This window comes from Staurois parvus, unplaced genomic scaffold, assembly GCF_062004578.1.
Source record: "Staurois parvus isolate SC_StPar_1 unplaced genomic scaffold, SC_StPar_1.0 ptg000039l, whole genome shotgun sequence".
NCBI lineage: Eukaryota > Metazoa > Chordata > Amphibia > Anura > Ranidae > Staurois > Staurois parvus.
In genome coordinates, this window is record NW_028317835.1 from 1,799,310 (window position 1) to 1,816,392 (window position 17,083).

At 51.2% G+C, this 17,083-nt stretch overlaps 1 protein-coding gene and 1 pseudogene across 1 annotated transcript in view; both read left to right on the forward strand.

The window, feature by feature from the left end:
- Nucleotides 1-17,083, forward strand: part of LOC149470540 (uncharacterized) — a 699,116-nt gene that overhangs the window by 500,362 nt on the left and 181,671 nt on the right. The window lies entirely within an intron of this gene.
- Nucleotides 1-17,083, forward strand: part of LOC149470547 (uncharacterized) — a 201,877-nt pseudogene that overhangs the window by 171,395 nt on the left and 13,399 nt on the right.

Below are 17,083 nucleotides of genomic sequence, written 5' to 3' on the forward strand. Positions count from 1 at the left end.
CAGTCTTTCTTGGAATCCGTATCCAAGAGACAACAGTTTGCGAGCACGCACCCGACGGTGCAAAAGCTGAACGTCCTCCTGTCCAAGTTGCTGGTGCTGCAGTCCCTCCCTTTCCAACTGGTGGACTCAGCACCTTTCCGAGAAATGATGGCTTGTGCCGCGCCGCGGTGGAGAGTGCCAAGCCGTCATTTCTTTGCCCAAAAGGCAGTGCCAGCCCTGCATTCACATGTAGAAGAGATGGTGGGCCAGTCTTTGAGCATGTCGGTCTCTGCCAAAGTGCACGGCAGCGCCGACGTGTGGAGCTGTAACTACGGTCAGGGACAGTACATGTCATTTACGGCCCACTGGGTGAACGTGGTGCCGGCACAGCCGCACCAGCAACTTGGACAGGTCACGACGCTTTTGCCTCCACGTTTGCACGTCCTTGGTCCAGCAAGCATGTCCGCCTCTACCACCTCTTTTTCCGCCGTGTCCTCAGCCGCCACCCCCGTGCCAAGTCCCATTACCCGACCGGCATATCACATGTGCAGGGCGCAACGGTGTCACGCTGTGCTGCACCTGGTATGCCTTGGCGAACGTAGTCACACAGGGGAGGAACTGCTGAGTGTAATGAACAGAGAAATCGACAGATGGCTGTCTCCGCGCAAACTAAAAATCGGAACCATGTTGACTGACAACGGAAAGAACATGGTGTCTGCTCTGCGTCAAGGAAGGTTGTGCCATGCGCCATGCATGGCTCACGTGTTCAATCTGGTTGTCAAGCGGTTCCTAAAATCCACCATCCCACTGCAAGACATCCTTAAAATGTCACGTAAACTGTGCATGCATTTCAGCCATTCCTACACCGCAAAGAACACCCTCATTGAGCTGCAGCGGCAGAACGGAATTCCACAGCATCGCCTGATCTGCGACGTTGCAACAAGGTGGAATTCAACCCTACACATGTTAGACCGCCTTTACGAGCAGCGAAAGGCCATCACCGATTTCCTGATGTTACAAGCGGATAAAGGTACTCCCCTGTGTAACTTAGATGTCAGCCATTGGCAGCTCATGCGTGACACCTGCCGCTTGCTCAGGCCCTTTGAGGAGGCCACGCTATTCGTGAGTCGGCAGGACTATGGGATGAACGACGTCATTCCTCTGTTGCACGTCCTGGAACAAATGCTGTTAACAATGGCTGGTCAGGGTGCGGTAGACGTGGCGCACAGATCTCAACGCCACATGACCCCTGTGGGGGCAGGACAGGAAGAAGAGGAGGAGGTAGAGGAGGACATTTGTGCTCAGGAATTATTGAGTGAAATGGGTGGTTTTTCCACTCAGCGGACAGGAGTGGAGGAGCAGGAGCATCTGGTAGAGGAGGAGGAGGAGGAGACAGAGGACCCAGACGCACCGTGGCAGTATGCTGTGGAGATGGAGGCAGGGAGTCCCTCGCATTCCTTGGCACAAATGGCCCATAGCATGCTCGGTTGCTTGCGTAGCGACAGCCGAATAATAACCATCAGACAGAGGGATGACTTTTGGCTGTCCACCTTGTTGGACCCTCGCTACCGGTCCAAAATGGTGGCCTTTTTCACACCTGCTGAGAGGGAGGCCAAAATTACGTACTATAAAAACCACCTATGTAGTCAGTTGGTCTCTGCCTTTGTGCGCCAACGTCCATCCTCAGACACTGTGGGCCCTGTGCGCTCGCGTTCCGCTGGCATGGCAGCAGGGGAGGGGTGGGGTGGTAGGAGCAGTGGCAGCTCCACCAGCAGTGGCTGCCTCAGTCTGCAGTCGATGATGAGTAGCTTTCTTCACCAGCGCAGTGAGGAAACTACTAACCAGCCGCAGCAGCAGCAGCAGCATCAGGTGGACCTGGAGCAGGAGCTCAAACAACAGGCTTGGGCCTACTTGGACAGCACCCTGCCAACCGAGGTAGACAATCCCCTTGACTACTGGGCAACGAAACTTGACCTTTGGCCCCAACTAGCTGAATTTGCCCTTGAAAGGCTGTCATGCCCGGCCAGTAGCGTGGCATCGGAGCGCGTGTTTAGTGCGGCAGGAGGTATTGTAACTCCGCGGAGGACACGACTGTCCACCCAAAGTGTGGAGAGACTCACGTTTGTGAAAATGAATCAGGCGTGGATTAGTCTGGATTTCAAACCACCAGTTCCTGACACAACTGACTAAATCCGCCATGAATCATGCCTCAAACATGTGCCACTTTCAGGTCTCCTCACACTGCTGGTGTGTTTAATTTTTTGACATAGGGTGCTGGCAGATTACGGGCCTCCTATAGCTGCTGCCAGGCCCCTAATCTGCCATAGGCCCCTATATACCGCCTCCTCATGCTGCTGCCAAGTCCAGAGTCTCTCATGGGTCCCTGTACGGCCTCCCATTGCTGCTGTCTCCATCGCCACACTCTGCTGCCATGTGCCACTTTCAGGTCTCTTCACACTGCTGGTGTGTTAAATTTTTTGACATAGGGTGCAGGCAGATTACGGGCCTCACATAGCTGCTGCCAGGCCCCTAATCTGCCATGGGCCCCTATATACCGCCTCCTCATGCTGCTGCCAAGTCTAGAGTCTCTCATGGGTCCCTGTACGGCCTCCCATTGCTGCTGTCTCCATCGCCACACTCTGCTGCCATGTGCCACTTTCAGGTCTCTTCACACTGCTGGTGTGTTAAATTTTTTGACATAGGGTGCAGGCAGATTACGGGCCTCACATAGCTGCTGCCAGGCCCCTAATCTGCCATGGGCCCCTATAAACCGCCTCCTCATGCTGCTGCCAAGTCTAGAGTCTCTCATGGGTCCCTGTACGGCCTCCCATTGCTGCTGTCTCCATCGCCACACTCTGCTGCCATGTGCCACTTTCAGGTCTCTTCACACTGCTGGTGTGTTTAATTTTTTGACATAGGGTGCTGCAAGATAACGGGCCTCACATAGCTGCTGCCAGGCCCCTAATCTGCCATGGGCCCCTATATACCGCCTCCTCATGCTGCTGCCAAGTCCAGAGTCTCTCATGGGTCCCTGTACGGCCTCCCATTGCTGCTGTCTCCATCGCCACACTCTGCTGCCATGTGCCACTTTCAGGTCTCTTCACACTGCTGGTGTGTTAAATTTTTTGACATAGGGTGCAGGCAGATTACGGGCCTCACATAGCTGCTGCCAGGCCCCTAATCTGCCATGGGCCCCTATATACCGCCTCCTCATGCTGCTGCCAAGTCTAGAGTCTCTCATGGGTCCCTGTACGGCCTCCCATTGCTGCTGTCTCCATCGCCACACTCTGCTGCCATGTGCCACTTTCAGGTCTCTTCACACTGCTGGTGTGTTAAATTTTTTGACATAGGGTGCAGGCAGATTACGGGCCTCACATAGCTGCTGCCAGGCCCCTAATCTGCCATGGGCCCCTATAAACCGCCTCCTCATGCTGCTGCCAAGTCTAGAGTCTCTCATGGGTCCCTGTACGGCCTCCCATTGCTGCTGTCTCCATCGCCACACTCTGCTGCCATGTGCCACTTTCAGGTCTCTTCACACTGCTGGTGTGTTTAATTTTTTGACATAGGGTGCTGCAAGATAACGGGCCTCACATAGCTGCTGCCAGGCCCCTAATCTGCCATGGGCCCCTATATACCGCCTCCTCATGCTGCTGCCAAGTCCAGAGTCTCTCATGGGTCCCTGTACGGCCTCCCATTGCTGCTGTCTCCATCGCCACACTCTGCTGCCATGTGCCACTTTCAGGTCTCTTCACACTGCTGGTGTGTTTAATTTTTTGACATAGGGTGCTGCAAGATAACGGGCCTCACATAGCTGCTGCCAGGCCCCTAATCTGCCATGGGCCCCTATATACCGCCTCCTCATGCTGCTGCCAAGTCCATAGTCTGTCATGGTCCCTGTACGGCCTCCCATTGCTGCTGTCTCCATCGCCACACTCTGCTGCCATGTGCCACTTTCAGGTCTCTTCACACTGCTGGTGTGTTAAATTTTTTGACATAGGGTGCAGGCAGATTACGGGCCTCACATAGCTGCTGCCAGGCCCCTAATCTGCCATGGGCCCCTATATACCACCTCCTCCTGCTGCTGCCAGGTCCAGAGTCTCTCATGGGTCCCTGTACGGCCTCCCATTGCTGCTGTCTCCATCGCCACACTCTGCTGCCATGTGCCACTTTCAGGTCTCTTCACACTGCTGGTGTGTTAAATTTTTTGACATAGGGTGCTGCAAGATAACGGGCCTCACATAGCTGCTGCCAGGCCCCTAATCAGCCATGGGCCCCTATACCGCCTCCTCCTGCTGCTGCCAGGTCCAGAGTCTCTCATGCCATGTGCCACTTTCAGGTCTCTTCACACTGCTGGTGTGTTTAATTTTTTGACATAGGGTGCAGGCAGATTACGGGCCTCACATAGCTGCTGCCAGGCCCCTAATCTGCCATGGGCCCCTATATACCGCCTCCTCATGCTGCTGCCAAGTCCAGAGTCTGTCATGGTCCCTGTACGGCCTCCCATTGCTGCTGTCTCCATCGCCACACTCTGCTGCCATGTGCCACTTTCAGGTCTCTTCACACTGCTGGTGTGTTAAATTTTTTGACATAGGGTGCAGGCAGATTACGGGCCTCACATAGCTGCTGCCAGGCCCCTAATCTGCCATAGGCCCCTATATACCGCCTCCTCATGCTGCTGCCAAGTCCAGAGTCTGTCATGGTCCCTGTACGGCCTCCCATTGCTGCTGTCTCCATCGCCACACTCTGCTGCCATGTGCCACTTTCAGGTCTCTTCACACTGCTGGTGTGTTAAATTTTTTGACATAGGGTGCAGGCAGATTACGGGCCTCACATAGCTGCTGCCAGGCCCCTAATCTGCCATGGGCCCCTATATACCACCTCCTCCTGCTGCTGCCAGGTCCAGAGTCTCTCATGGGTCCCTGTACGGCCTCCCATTGCTGCTGTCTCCATCGCCACACTCTGCTGCCATGTGCCACTTTCAGGTCTCTTCACACTGCTGGTGTGTTAAATTTTTTGACATAGGGTGCTGCAAGATAACGGGCCTCACATAGCTGCTGCCAGGCCCCTAATCAGCCATGGGCCCCTATACCGCCTCCTCCTGCTGCTGCCAGGTCCAGAGTCTCTCATGCCATGTGCCACTTTCAGGTCTCTTCACACTGCTGGTGTGTTTAATTTTTTGACATAGGGTGCAGGCAGATTACGGGCCTCACATAGCTGCTGCCAGGCCCCTAATCTGCCATGGGCCCCTATATACCGCCTCCTCATGCTGCTGCCAAGTCCAGAGTCTGTCATGGTCCCTGTACGGCCTCCCATTGCTGCTGTCTCCATCGCCACACTCTGCTGCCATGTGCCACTTTCAGGTCTCTTCACACTGCTGGTGTGTTAAATTTTTTGACATAGGGTGCAGGCAGATTACGGGCCTCACATAGCTGCTGCCAGGCCCCTAATCTGCCATAGGCCCCTATATACCGCCTCCTCATGCTGCTGCCAAGTCCAGAGTCTGTCATGGTCCCTGTACGGCCTCCCATTGCTGCTGTCTCCATCGCCACACTCTGCTGCCATGTGCCACTTTCAGGTCTCTTCACACTGCTGGTGTGTTAAATTTTTTGACATAGGGTGCAGGCAGATTACGGGCCTCACATAGCTGCTGCCAGGCCCCTAATCTGCCATGGGCCCCTATATACCACCTCCTCCTGCTGCTGCCAGGTCCAGAGTCTCTCATGGGTCCCTGTACGGCCTCCCATTGCTGCTGTCTCCATCGCCACACTCTGCTGCCATGTGCCACTTTCAGGTATCTTCACACTGCTGGTGTGTTAAATTTTTTGACATAGGGTGCTGCAAGATAACGGGCCTCACATAGCTGCTGCCAGGCCCCTAATCAGCCATGGGCCCCTATACCGCCTCCTCCTGCTGCTGCCAGGTCCAGAGTCTCTCATGCCATGTGCCACTTTCAGGTCTCTTCACACTGCTGGTGTGTTTAATTTTTTGACATAGGGTGCAGGCAGATTACGGGCCTCACATAGCTGCTGCCAGGCCCCTAATCTGCCATGGGCCCCTATATACCGCCTCCTCATGCTGCTGCCAGGTCCAGAGTCTCTCATGGGTCCCTGTACGGCCTCCCATTGCTGCTTTCTCCATCGCCACACTCTGCCATGTGCCACTTTCAGGTCTCCTCACACACTGCTGGTGTGTTGAATTTTTTGACATAGGGTGCTGGCAGATTACGGGCCTCCCATAGCTGCTGCCAGGCCCCTAATCTGCCATGGGCCCCTATATACCGCCTCCTCATGCTGCTGCCAAGTCCAGAGTCTGTCATGGGTCCCTGTACGGCCTCCCATTGCTGCTGTCTCCATCGCCACACTCTGCCATGTGCCACTTTCAGGTCTCCTCACACACTGCTGGTGTGTAGAATTTTTTGACATAGGGTGCTGGCAGATTACGGGCCTCCCATAGCTGCTGCCAGGCCCCTAATCTGCCATGGGCCCCTATATACCGCCTCCTCATGCTGCTGCCAAGTCCAGAGTCTGTCATGGGTCCCTGTACGGCCTCCCATTGCTGCTGTCTCCATCGCCACACTCTGCCATGTGCCACTTTCAGGTCTCCTCACACTGCTGGTGTGTTGAATTTTTTGACATAGGGTGCTGGCAGATTACGGGCCTCCTATAGCTGCTGCCAGGCCCCTAATCTGCCATGGGCCCCTATATACCGCCTCCTCATGCTGCTGCCAAGTTCAGAGTCTGTCATGGGTCCCTGTACGGCCTCCCATTGCTGCTGTCTCCATCGCCACACTCTGCCATGTGCCACTTTCAGGTCTCCTCACACTGCTGGTGTGTTGAATTTTTTGACATAGGGTGCTGGCAGATTACGGGCCTCCTATAGCTGCTGCCAGGCCCCTAATCTGCCATAAGCCCCTATATACCGCCTCCTCATGCTGCTGCCAAGTCCAGAGTCTGTCATGGGTCCCTGTACGGCCTCCCATTGCTGCTGTCTCCATCGCCACACTCTGCCATGTGCCACTTTCAGGTCTCCTCACACACTGCTGGTGTGTTGAATTTTTTGACATAGGGTGCTGGCAGATTACGGGCCTCCTATAGCTGCTGCCAGGCCCCTAATCTGCCGTAGGCCCCTATATACCGCCTCCTCATGCTGCTGCCAGGTCCAGAGTCTCTCATGGGTCCCTGTACGGCCTCCCATTGCTGCTGTCTCCATCGCCACACTCTGCCATGTGCCACTTTCAGGTCTCCTCACACTGCTGGTGTGTTCCATTTTTTGTCATAGGGTGCTGGCAGATTATGGGCCTCCCATAACTGCTGCCAGGCCCCTAATCTGCCATGGGCCCCTATACCGACTCCTCATGCTGTGACGTTGCAACAAGGTGGAATTCAACCCTACATATGTTAGACCGCCTTTACGAACAGCAAAAGGCCATCACAGATTTCCTGATGTTAAAAGCAGATAAAGGTACTCCCTGTGTAACTTAGATGTCAGCCATTGGCAGCTCATGCGTGACACCTGCGCTTGCTCAGGCCCTTTGAGGAGGCCACGCTATTCGTGAGTCGGCAGGACTATGGGATGAACGACGTCATTCCTCTGTTGCACGTCCTGGAACAAATGCTGTTAACAATGGCTGGTCAGGGTGCGGTAGACGTGGCGCACAGATCTCAACGCCACATGGCCCCTGTGGGGGCAGGACTGGAAGAAGAGGAGGAGGTAGAGGAGGACATTGGTGCTCAGGAATTATTGAGTGAAATGGGTGGTTTTTCCACTCAGCGGACAGGAGTGGAGGAGCAGGAGCATCTGGTAGAGGAGGAGGAAGAGGAGACAGAGGACCTAGACGCACCGTGGCAGTATGCTGTGGAGATGGAGGCAGGGAGTCCCTCGCATTCCTTGGCACAAATGGCCCATAGCATGCTCGGTTGCTTGCGTAGCGACAGCCGAATAATAACCATCAGACAGAGGGATGACTTTTGGCTGTCCACCTTGTTGGACCCTCGCTACCGTTCAAAAATGGTGGCCTTTTTCACACCTGCTGAGAGGGAGGCCAAAATAACGTACTATAAAAAACACCTATGTAGTCAGCTGGTCTCTGCCTGTCTGCGCCAACGTCCATCCTCAGACACTGTGGGCCCTGTGCGCTCGTGTTCCGCTGCCATGGCAGCAGGGGAGGGGTGGGGTGGTAGGAGCAGTGGCAGCTCCACCAGCAGCGGCTGCCTCAGTCTGCAGTCGATGATGAGTAGCTTTCTTCACCAGCGCAGTGAGGAAACTACTAACCAGCCGCAGCAGCAGCAGCAGCATCAGGTGGACCTGGAGCAGGACCTCAAACAACAGGCTTAGGCCTACTTGGACAGCACCCTGCCAACCGAGGTAGACAATCCCCTTGACTACTGGGCAACGAAACTTGACCTTTGGCCCCAACTAGCTGAATTTGCCCTTGAAAGGCTGTCATGCCCGGCCAGTAGCGTGGCATCGGAGCGCGTGTTTAGTGCGGCAGGAGGTATTGCAACTCCGCGGAGGACACGACTGTCCACCCAAAGTGTGGAGAGACTCACGTTTGTGAAAATGAATCAGGCGTGGATTAGTCTGGATTTCAAACCACCAGTTCCTGACACAACTGACTAAATCCGCCATGAATCATGCCCCAAACATGTGCCACTTTCAGGTCTCCTCACACTGCTGGTGTGTTCCATTTTTTGTCATAGGGTGCTGGCAGATTACGGGCCTCCCATAGCTGCTGCCAGGCCCCTAATCTGCCATGGGCCCCTATACCGCCTCCTCATGCTGCTGCCAAGTCCAGAGTCTCTCATGGGTCCCTGTACGGCCTCCCATTGCTGCTGCCTCCATCGCCACACTCTGCCATGTGCCACTTTCAGGTCTCCTCACACTGCTGGTGTGTTCCATTTTTTGTCATAGGGTGCTGGCAGATTACGGGCCTCCCATAGCTGCTGCCAGGCCCCTAATCTGCCATGGGCCCCTATACCGCCTCCTCATGCTGCTGCCAGGTCCAGAGTCTCTCATGGGTCCCTGTACGGCCTCCCATTGCTGCTGTCTCCATCGCCACACTCTGCCATGTGCCACTTTCAGGTCTCCTCACACTGCTGGTGGGTTCCATTTTTTGTCATAGGGTGCTGGCAGATTACGGGCCTCCCATAGCTGCTGCCAGGCCCGTAATCTGCCATGGGCCCCCGTACCGACTCCTCATGCTGCTGCCAGGCCCGTAATCTGTCATGGGCCACTGTTGTCGCTTGTTGGCATATTCCGCTCGTTCAGATGCTCCTTCTCCTGCTACTCCTCTTCACGGATTCCGTCAGCAGTCTTTCTTGGAATCCGTTTCCAAGAGACAACAGTTTGCGAGCACGCACCCGACGGTGCAGAAGCTGAACGTCCTCCTGTCCAAGTTGCTGCTGCCAGGCTCGTAATCTGTCATGCGCCCCTGTACCGCCTCCTCATGCTGCTGCCAGGTCCAGAGTGTGTCATGGGCCCCCGTACCGACTCCTCATGCTGCTGCCAGGCCCGTAATCTGTCATGGGCCCCTGTACCGCCTCCCCATGCTGCTGCCAGGTCCAGAGTGTGTCATGGGTCCCTGTACGGCCTCCCATTGCTGCTGCCAGGCCCGTAATCTGCCATGGGCCCCTGTACCGACTCCTCATGCTGCTGCCAGGCCCGTAATCTGTCATGGGCCCCTGTACCGCCTCCTCATGCTGCTGCCAGGTCCAGAGTGTGTCATGGGTCCCTGTACGGCCTCCCATTGCTGCTGTCTCTATCGCCACACTCTGCCATGTGCCACTTTCAGGTCTCCTCACACTGCTGGTGGTTTCCATTTTTGTCATAGGGTGCTGTATGGCCTCCCATTGCTGCTGCCTCCACCGCCACACTGTGGCTCCACACTCTGGTTTTGGCCCCGTGACTGCCCAAATGAGTGAAGTGTGCGGTGATTCTAAGATCGACGGCACTCATCTGCATGTCATACTGACTGACAGTATTATTTCTCTTCCCCAGCAGACTCCAAGGGCATTTAAATTAAAGGTACAGTGTTCTGCACTAATATTAAGTCTCTCTGAAGCCTAGAAACACCCTTTTTTAAGTTAAATTCACAGCGAATTTATTCGACTCGAATCGAATATTGTCCACGAATTCGCCGAATCAGTCGAATCGAATTTTTCATTTCTTCGCTCATCTCTAGACAGAACCTTGAAGAACCCCTACAGAAAAAGGGAGTGGAGAGGAGGAGGCAGAGTTATTGGTAACGCTGATGGAGCGCTGCGATAGGTAGGAGGAGAACCAGGAGAGAGCAGAGTCTTGGAGGCCAAAAGAGTTGAGTTTTTTGAGGAGGAGGGGATGGTCAACTCTATCAAAAGCTGCAGAGAGGTCAAGTAGTAAGAGTACTGAGTAGTGGCCATTGGTTGGGATGAGTACGGAGTAGTGGCCATTGGTTGGGATGAGTACGGTGTAGTGGCCATTGGTTGGGATGAGTACGGAGTAGTGGCCATTGGTTGGGATGAGTACGGAGTAGTGGCCATTGGTTGGGATGAGTACAGAGCAGTGGCCATTGGTTGGGATGAGTACGGTGTAGTGGCCATTGGTTGGGATGAGTACGAAGTAGTGGCCATTGGTTGGGATGAGTAAGGAGTAGTGGCCATTGGTTGGGATGAGTACGGAGCAGTGGCCATTGGTTGGGATGAGTACGAAGCAGTGGCCGTTGGTTGGGATGAGTACGGAGCAGTGGCCGTTGGTTGGGATGAGTATGGAGTAGTGGCCATTGGTTTTAGCAATTAGTAGATCATTAGGGCGTTTTAGTAGGGCAGTTTCAGTGGAGTGTAGTGAGGGAAAGCCAGACTGTAAAGGGGCAAGAAGGTTGTTGTCGGTGAGGTGGGAGCTCAGGCGATTGTAGACTAGGTGTTGTAATAGTTTAGAGGTAAATGGCAGCAGGGAGATGGGTCTTAAGTTGTTCAGGTTGGTGGGGTCCAGGGAGAGCTTTTTAAGTATGGGAGTGATGTGCGCATGCTTTAGAGGGGAGGGTAAGGCACCAGTAGAGAGGGAGAGATTGAAGATGTGAGTGAGGGAGGATAGGATGGAAGAAGAGGATGACCGTAGTAGTTGTGAGGGGACAGGATCCAGTGGGCAGGTAGTGAGATGGGCTTCTGAGGAAACCTTAGTGACCTCTTTGGCAGTAGCAAGGTCAAAAGAGGAAAGTGTTGAGGGAGGTTTAGTATGAGGTATGCTAAGTGGGATGGATGTCTGTGCAGTGGAGATGTCCCTACGAATTGCATCAATCTTGTTTTTAAAATGATTTGCAATCTCGTGAGCAGTGAGTGAGGTACTGGGTGGAGGTGGAGAATGTTGAGAGTTAGAAGTAGAGAAGAGATGACGAGGACTGGATGACAAGCTATTGATGAGAGTGACAAAGTAGGCTTGTCTGGTAGCATGGAGGGAGGAATTGTATGTTAAGAAAGCAGATTTATATCGGGTGAATGCTTGGTGAGATTTGGTTTTACGCCACATTCGCTCCAGCACACGACTATGTCGTTTAAGATCTCTGGTGTTGTCAGTCTGCCAAGGTTGTAATGGTCGGGGCCTGATGCTTCATGTTAGAGGAGCAAGTGAGTCTAATGTGGATGAAAGTGAACTGTTGTAGACAGCAGTGGCCAGGTCAGGGCAGGACAGGGGAGAGATTCTGTCATAGAGTTGGTCAGTTGCAGAGTGGAAGGGAGAAGGGTTCAAGTTGTGAAGGTTTCTGCAGGTGATTGCTGATTGGAGGGATAGGTGTTTGAAGATGAGGAGACTGTGAAGGTGATGAGATTGTGATCATAGAGAGGAAAGGGGGTGTTTGTGAGGTTGTAGGATATCATCTCATGGGTGACAACCTTTCAGGCAGGTCTGTGTCTGTGACACCAGCTAGAAATAAGTCTATTCAGTGAGAAAACAACATCCCAAGCTGATGCAGGCCTTCCAATACTGAGTTACTGCTGATTTAGGGGATGTATTCAGCAGTAAACCGTAAGCCCAGCTGGCCACTTGTGTTCCATGTGGTTCTGCCAAATGGGATTCCATCAGGTGAAGATCAGAAATCCTTGTTCCATGTTTTCTCTTTCCAGATATTACTCCTCTCCATAGACTAATCACACAATACAACTGCCAGAGATCTGAACTTACAAAGTGCTGAGTGTGCGGTCATATTCCTACCACTTCTTCCGGGGGACTGACATTCCTCTGATTGGGGTTCACAATAATCACTCTGAGTGCACACATCTCTTTTTGGTGTAAAGTTTGTAAAGAAAACTTCTTCTCCCTGGAAATATTACAACGTTGGCACCAAAGTGTAACTATGGGCAAAATCAATAATGACATTAATAATGAAATCTGTCATTAGCAGAGCAGGTTTTGTTTTTCTGAGTCTCCTATTGTATTATTTTTTGTTGTCCCTCCCAGTAGATTGTTTTTTTTGTACTTCCTGTAGAAGGCCAAGTCTTTTGGGAAAAATGGCAGTTGGAGGGGTCTGGGCAAATCCTATAACACTGCTGGGGGTGCTCACAACTGTCAGTTGTCATTCATATGGGGGTTGGACCTTATAGAGAACCTGTTGCTGTAACTGCTGTAGAAGCGTTAGCTGAAGTTGGGCTTTACTTGTTGTGTGTCTTACTTATAATCTATCTAAGACTTCCCTGTACAGGGTGACAACGCTGCTGTGTAATGTTCCTGCAGAATGATCAGGGTTGTCACCCTGTTACAGAAGGTGGGAAAATAACAGATCTACAGACAGGACCAACAGCTGATACAACTATGTTGCAGAGGGAACTCTGGGAATGCTAATGACAGATTGCATTACACATTCAGTTAGCAGACTTCCTGCTGTTGGTCTGATGTTTGAATTGTGTTCTGATATTTACTGTCCTGCTGTAAAAGGTGTAAATGATCGCCCGCATGTTTCCTGTAGTAGCAGGGACTACAAACTCATATCAGGAATAGTAGGATGGGTACCTACCCAAGGGGGTCACATTTTTGGATTTGGGAGAAACATTTCACATGGTTTCTTTCCATTAATGACACCGACAAGGGGAGTCTCACTTCACTAACAATAGGAGAGCCAATCACAGGCCAGTAACATTTCATGGTGTCTCAATGTATTGCAGAATATTTAATCCCCATTGGTCCAATGGATTCCTAGTCCTTCCAGATGATATTGCGTCTTGTGTGGAAGGAGCACCCTATAATGGCTTCCCTTCAATTCCACCCATAGCTGTACTTTAGGTCATGTTGCCCCTCCCCCATATCTGTAAGGGAAAGCCTCAATTTCTCCCAATACTCCCCTGGCCTTCCAGTGAGAAGAAACATTTTCTCTGGAGTGGAGATGTTTTATGCAGTGAGCCCTTCATAGACGGGATGGGGAATCTAAGTAATCTAAGATGAGTAAGATGAACCGGTGTACTGGAGTCATGGATCAGATAACCAATGACACCATTGATGGTATAGCAGAGCTGACAGCAGAAGTGGCTCCATCACCTAAGGTGGTGTCACAGAACTACATGGCGGCTGACTATCTCTCAGAAGATCAAGGCGGAGCCTACAAACTGGTGTCAGAGACTGTTGTACATTTATATTAGATCATGAGGATCTCAGAAGGAGATATCTACACAAGGTAAAGGAGTTCCAACAGTCACCTGGGTGGGAGGAAGTGGGATCCATTTTCTTGGATGGGTTTAGTTGGAACTTGGTTGAGTAATATGGTGGCTTTGCTTCTTAGGCCATTAGTTGCTACTATAGATTTGATAATAATTGTATACATTGTTGCTGTTGTGTCTTTCGCTGCCAGTTGATTTTGCTTGTTTATGCACATGATTACATTCACATTGTTAGAACAGAAGATTATTTAAAGCCCCCTTTTATTTTCTGAAAGCAGAGACCCTGGAGAATAAAATGGTGGTGGTTACAATTTTTTATCACACAATATTAGCACTGCTGTCTATGAAATGCATATTTTCAGCAAAAAACACTAACAATAATTCCAGTGCAGAAAAACACAATATATGACCCAATTTGATGAAAAATGAAAGATGAGGTTGGCATCAAGTATATAGATACCAAACATGTCAAGCTTTAAAATGTCATGTGCTTGTGAAATGGTGACAAACTTCAGTACCAAATATTGTCCATAGGGGACGCTTTAAAAGCCTTTACAGGTCATCAGTTTATATAGTGAGCCATGAATGATGGCCCTAGAGTTATTCCTCTCCCTCTGGTGTGTGCAGAGATATGTACAATGTGTAGTGTGAGTGATGATTTCATAAGTGGGTGGGGCTGGTATTAATGAGGGGTGTGTCATATGTTAATCATTTCTTATAATAGATGATATAAATGGTATAAATAGATCCTTGAAATGTAAACAATCTATCTCTTTCCTTCTGTTGTTAAAGTGTCACATGTATATGATGAATAAAGTTGGATGATATTTTCACCGCACAATACCGTGGTCTGGGTTCTTCTACAACACCCCCCCCAAAAATGTCCTCTTCCAGTTCTAGGAGTCTGGTGGAATGGGACACAAGCTGATAGTATATCTTAGGCCCCTTGTACATGGGGGGTCCGGCCCCTGTGGGTGCAATGCTGGCATTATAATACACCTGGTAGGCACAGGTACAGCGTCCAGCCCCGCTGCCTGCAGCCTGTCAAAGTCTACACTACAGCTGGACGGGGCTCAATGCTGCACCACGTTTACCTCGTGTTTAGGGCGCTCTGTGTTCAGGGAGAAATGGCCGCCATCCTGATCAGACAAAGCATAGAGCAGATGTAGGCCGGTGCAGTCTGCTTCTTCCCCTGTAGGTGGCGCCCGACCAGAGTGACATCCCAGCCTGGAGAGGAAGTCGGGGGACACTTGGCTTCTCTGGGGTTTCCCGGTTCCTGGAGACGGCGTGGAATTAAGGGGTCAATGGAGTCCTGGGGACATTTTTTGTTCTTTGTTTACACCTTTTAAAAATCATTTTATTCCTGAAGATCACTGAACCCCAAATCTGATGTATTCTTTGATAGCAGACACCCTATATAATCCAATGTTGGGAGTTGTCATTTTCTATGTTACATGATATTAGCACAACAGTTTATGAAAGGCAACATTTCAGGAACAATATAGTAACGTTTATTTCTGAGCACATAAATGCAATTCATGACCTATTTTCTGGTGAAATATAAAAGATGAGGTTGTGCCGAGGAAATGGGATTCCCAACATGTCAAGCCGTAACACTGTGTGCACTTGGAACGCTTTAATAGCCCCTCCAGGTCATCAGTATAGAGTTACACAGGAGCACTGGTGCTCCAATCATTGCTCTCCCTCCGGCGTGTGCGCTGATATGTAACGTGTGTGGGGGTCACTGTGTTCCTATGTAGGCACCCCAATGTACATGTCACGTCCTGGTCTGTGTATAGGAGGTCCGCTGAGCTCCCTCTGTCCTTCCCAGTGACACCCACCATGACAGCACCGGGCTCTGCTGTCCAACATGGTGTCAGGGGGGAGGGGCACATCTCAGTGGTGGGAATGATAGGCGACTTCACAGCCACTTGTATCACTTCCACATGACAGCCGACATTCGGATTTACTAAAGTCCTCACACTCCCGGCTGTATAGCGGTGGGCAGTGTGGGGGGAAATAACACGACTGCAGTATTGTTAAAAATCCAAATCCCCAGCAAGTGGCTGCAGGTTCATATTTTACCACCCCCCTATCCTGGCACCCTAAGATGGTTGCCTAAGCCTCCTTAAGGTGGTCATTGGATTTTGGGACCTGTATGTGGCAAGGCTGCCAGAAAGTCTGTCACTTGGGGTGTCCTCATACTGGGGAGAAGTAGCAGAATGTGTTTTGGGGTGTAATTCCACATCTCCCCATGGCGTGTGCCAGAAATAGCTCATTAAATGACAACTTGGTGTAAATAGATTTTGTTTTTCATTTTCCAATAACTTATGGCAAAAACTGTAAATGTTCCATGGACACAACATGCCTCTCAGCACATACCTTGGGATGTATCCTTCCCATAAAGGGGACATTTGGGGGTGTTTGTAAGGTCCGGGCATTTTACTGCCTCAAGAAATGTGATCGGCAGTCAGAAAGTAACAGCGACGTAAAAGCTGCATAAATTCCATTCTATATCCCATAGTTTGTAGACGCCATAACTTCACACAGACCAATCAATATCCACGGATTCAGCTATGCTTCTACCAAAGACACGGAGCAGAATACACGCTGTACTACATGTATGAAGAAATCTGATTTTATGGGATATGTTTTATAACAAAGTAGAAGATATTTGTTTTCAAAATTAAAAAATAACCCCCCCCCCAGTGGTGATCAAATATCACCAATAGAAAGCTCTATTTATATCAGTGAAACTTGTGTACAGTGTAGCATGACCGCACAATTGTCAGTTAAAGTAGTGCAGTGCTGAACAGAAAAAAAATTCCCTGGTCATGAAGGGGGTAAAACGTTCCGGAGCTGAAGTATGTAATAAATCTTCCTGTCATCGTACAGTTTGGTTTCATTTTCTTACATTTCTCAGGATGCCGTTCTTCTGAGCTCCACAAGTGATCACACATATACAGAGACAGGAAGTGATGTCAGGCACAGATGGGAAGTGATGTCAGGCAAAGATGGGAAGCGAGCTCAGGCACAGACAGGAAGTGATGTCAGGCACAGACAGGAAATGAGGTAAGGCTCAGATGGGAAGCAATATCGGGCACAGACAGGAAGTGATGTCAGGGACAGGCGGAAAGTGAGCTCAGGCACAGACAGGAAGTGATGTCAGACACAGACAGCAATGTGGGGCACAGACAGGAACTGAGGTCAGGTACAGGAAGTGATATCAGGCACAGACAGAGGTCAGACACAGAAAGGAAGGATGTCAGGCACAGACAGGAAGTGAGGTCAGGTACAGGAAGTGATGTCAGGCACAGAAAGAAAGGATGTAAGGCACAGACAGGAAGTGAAGTCGGGCACAGACAGGAAGTAATGTGAGGCACAGACGGGAAGTGAGGTCAGGCACAGATGGGAAGTGATGTCAGGCGCAGATGAGAAGTAATGGGGGGACAGACAGGAAGTGATATCAGGTACAGGAAGTTATGTCA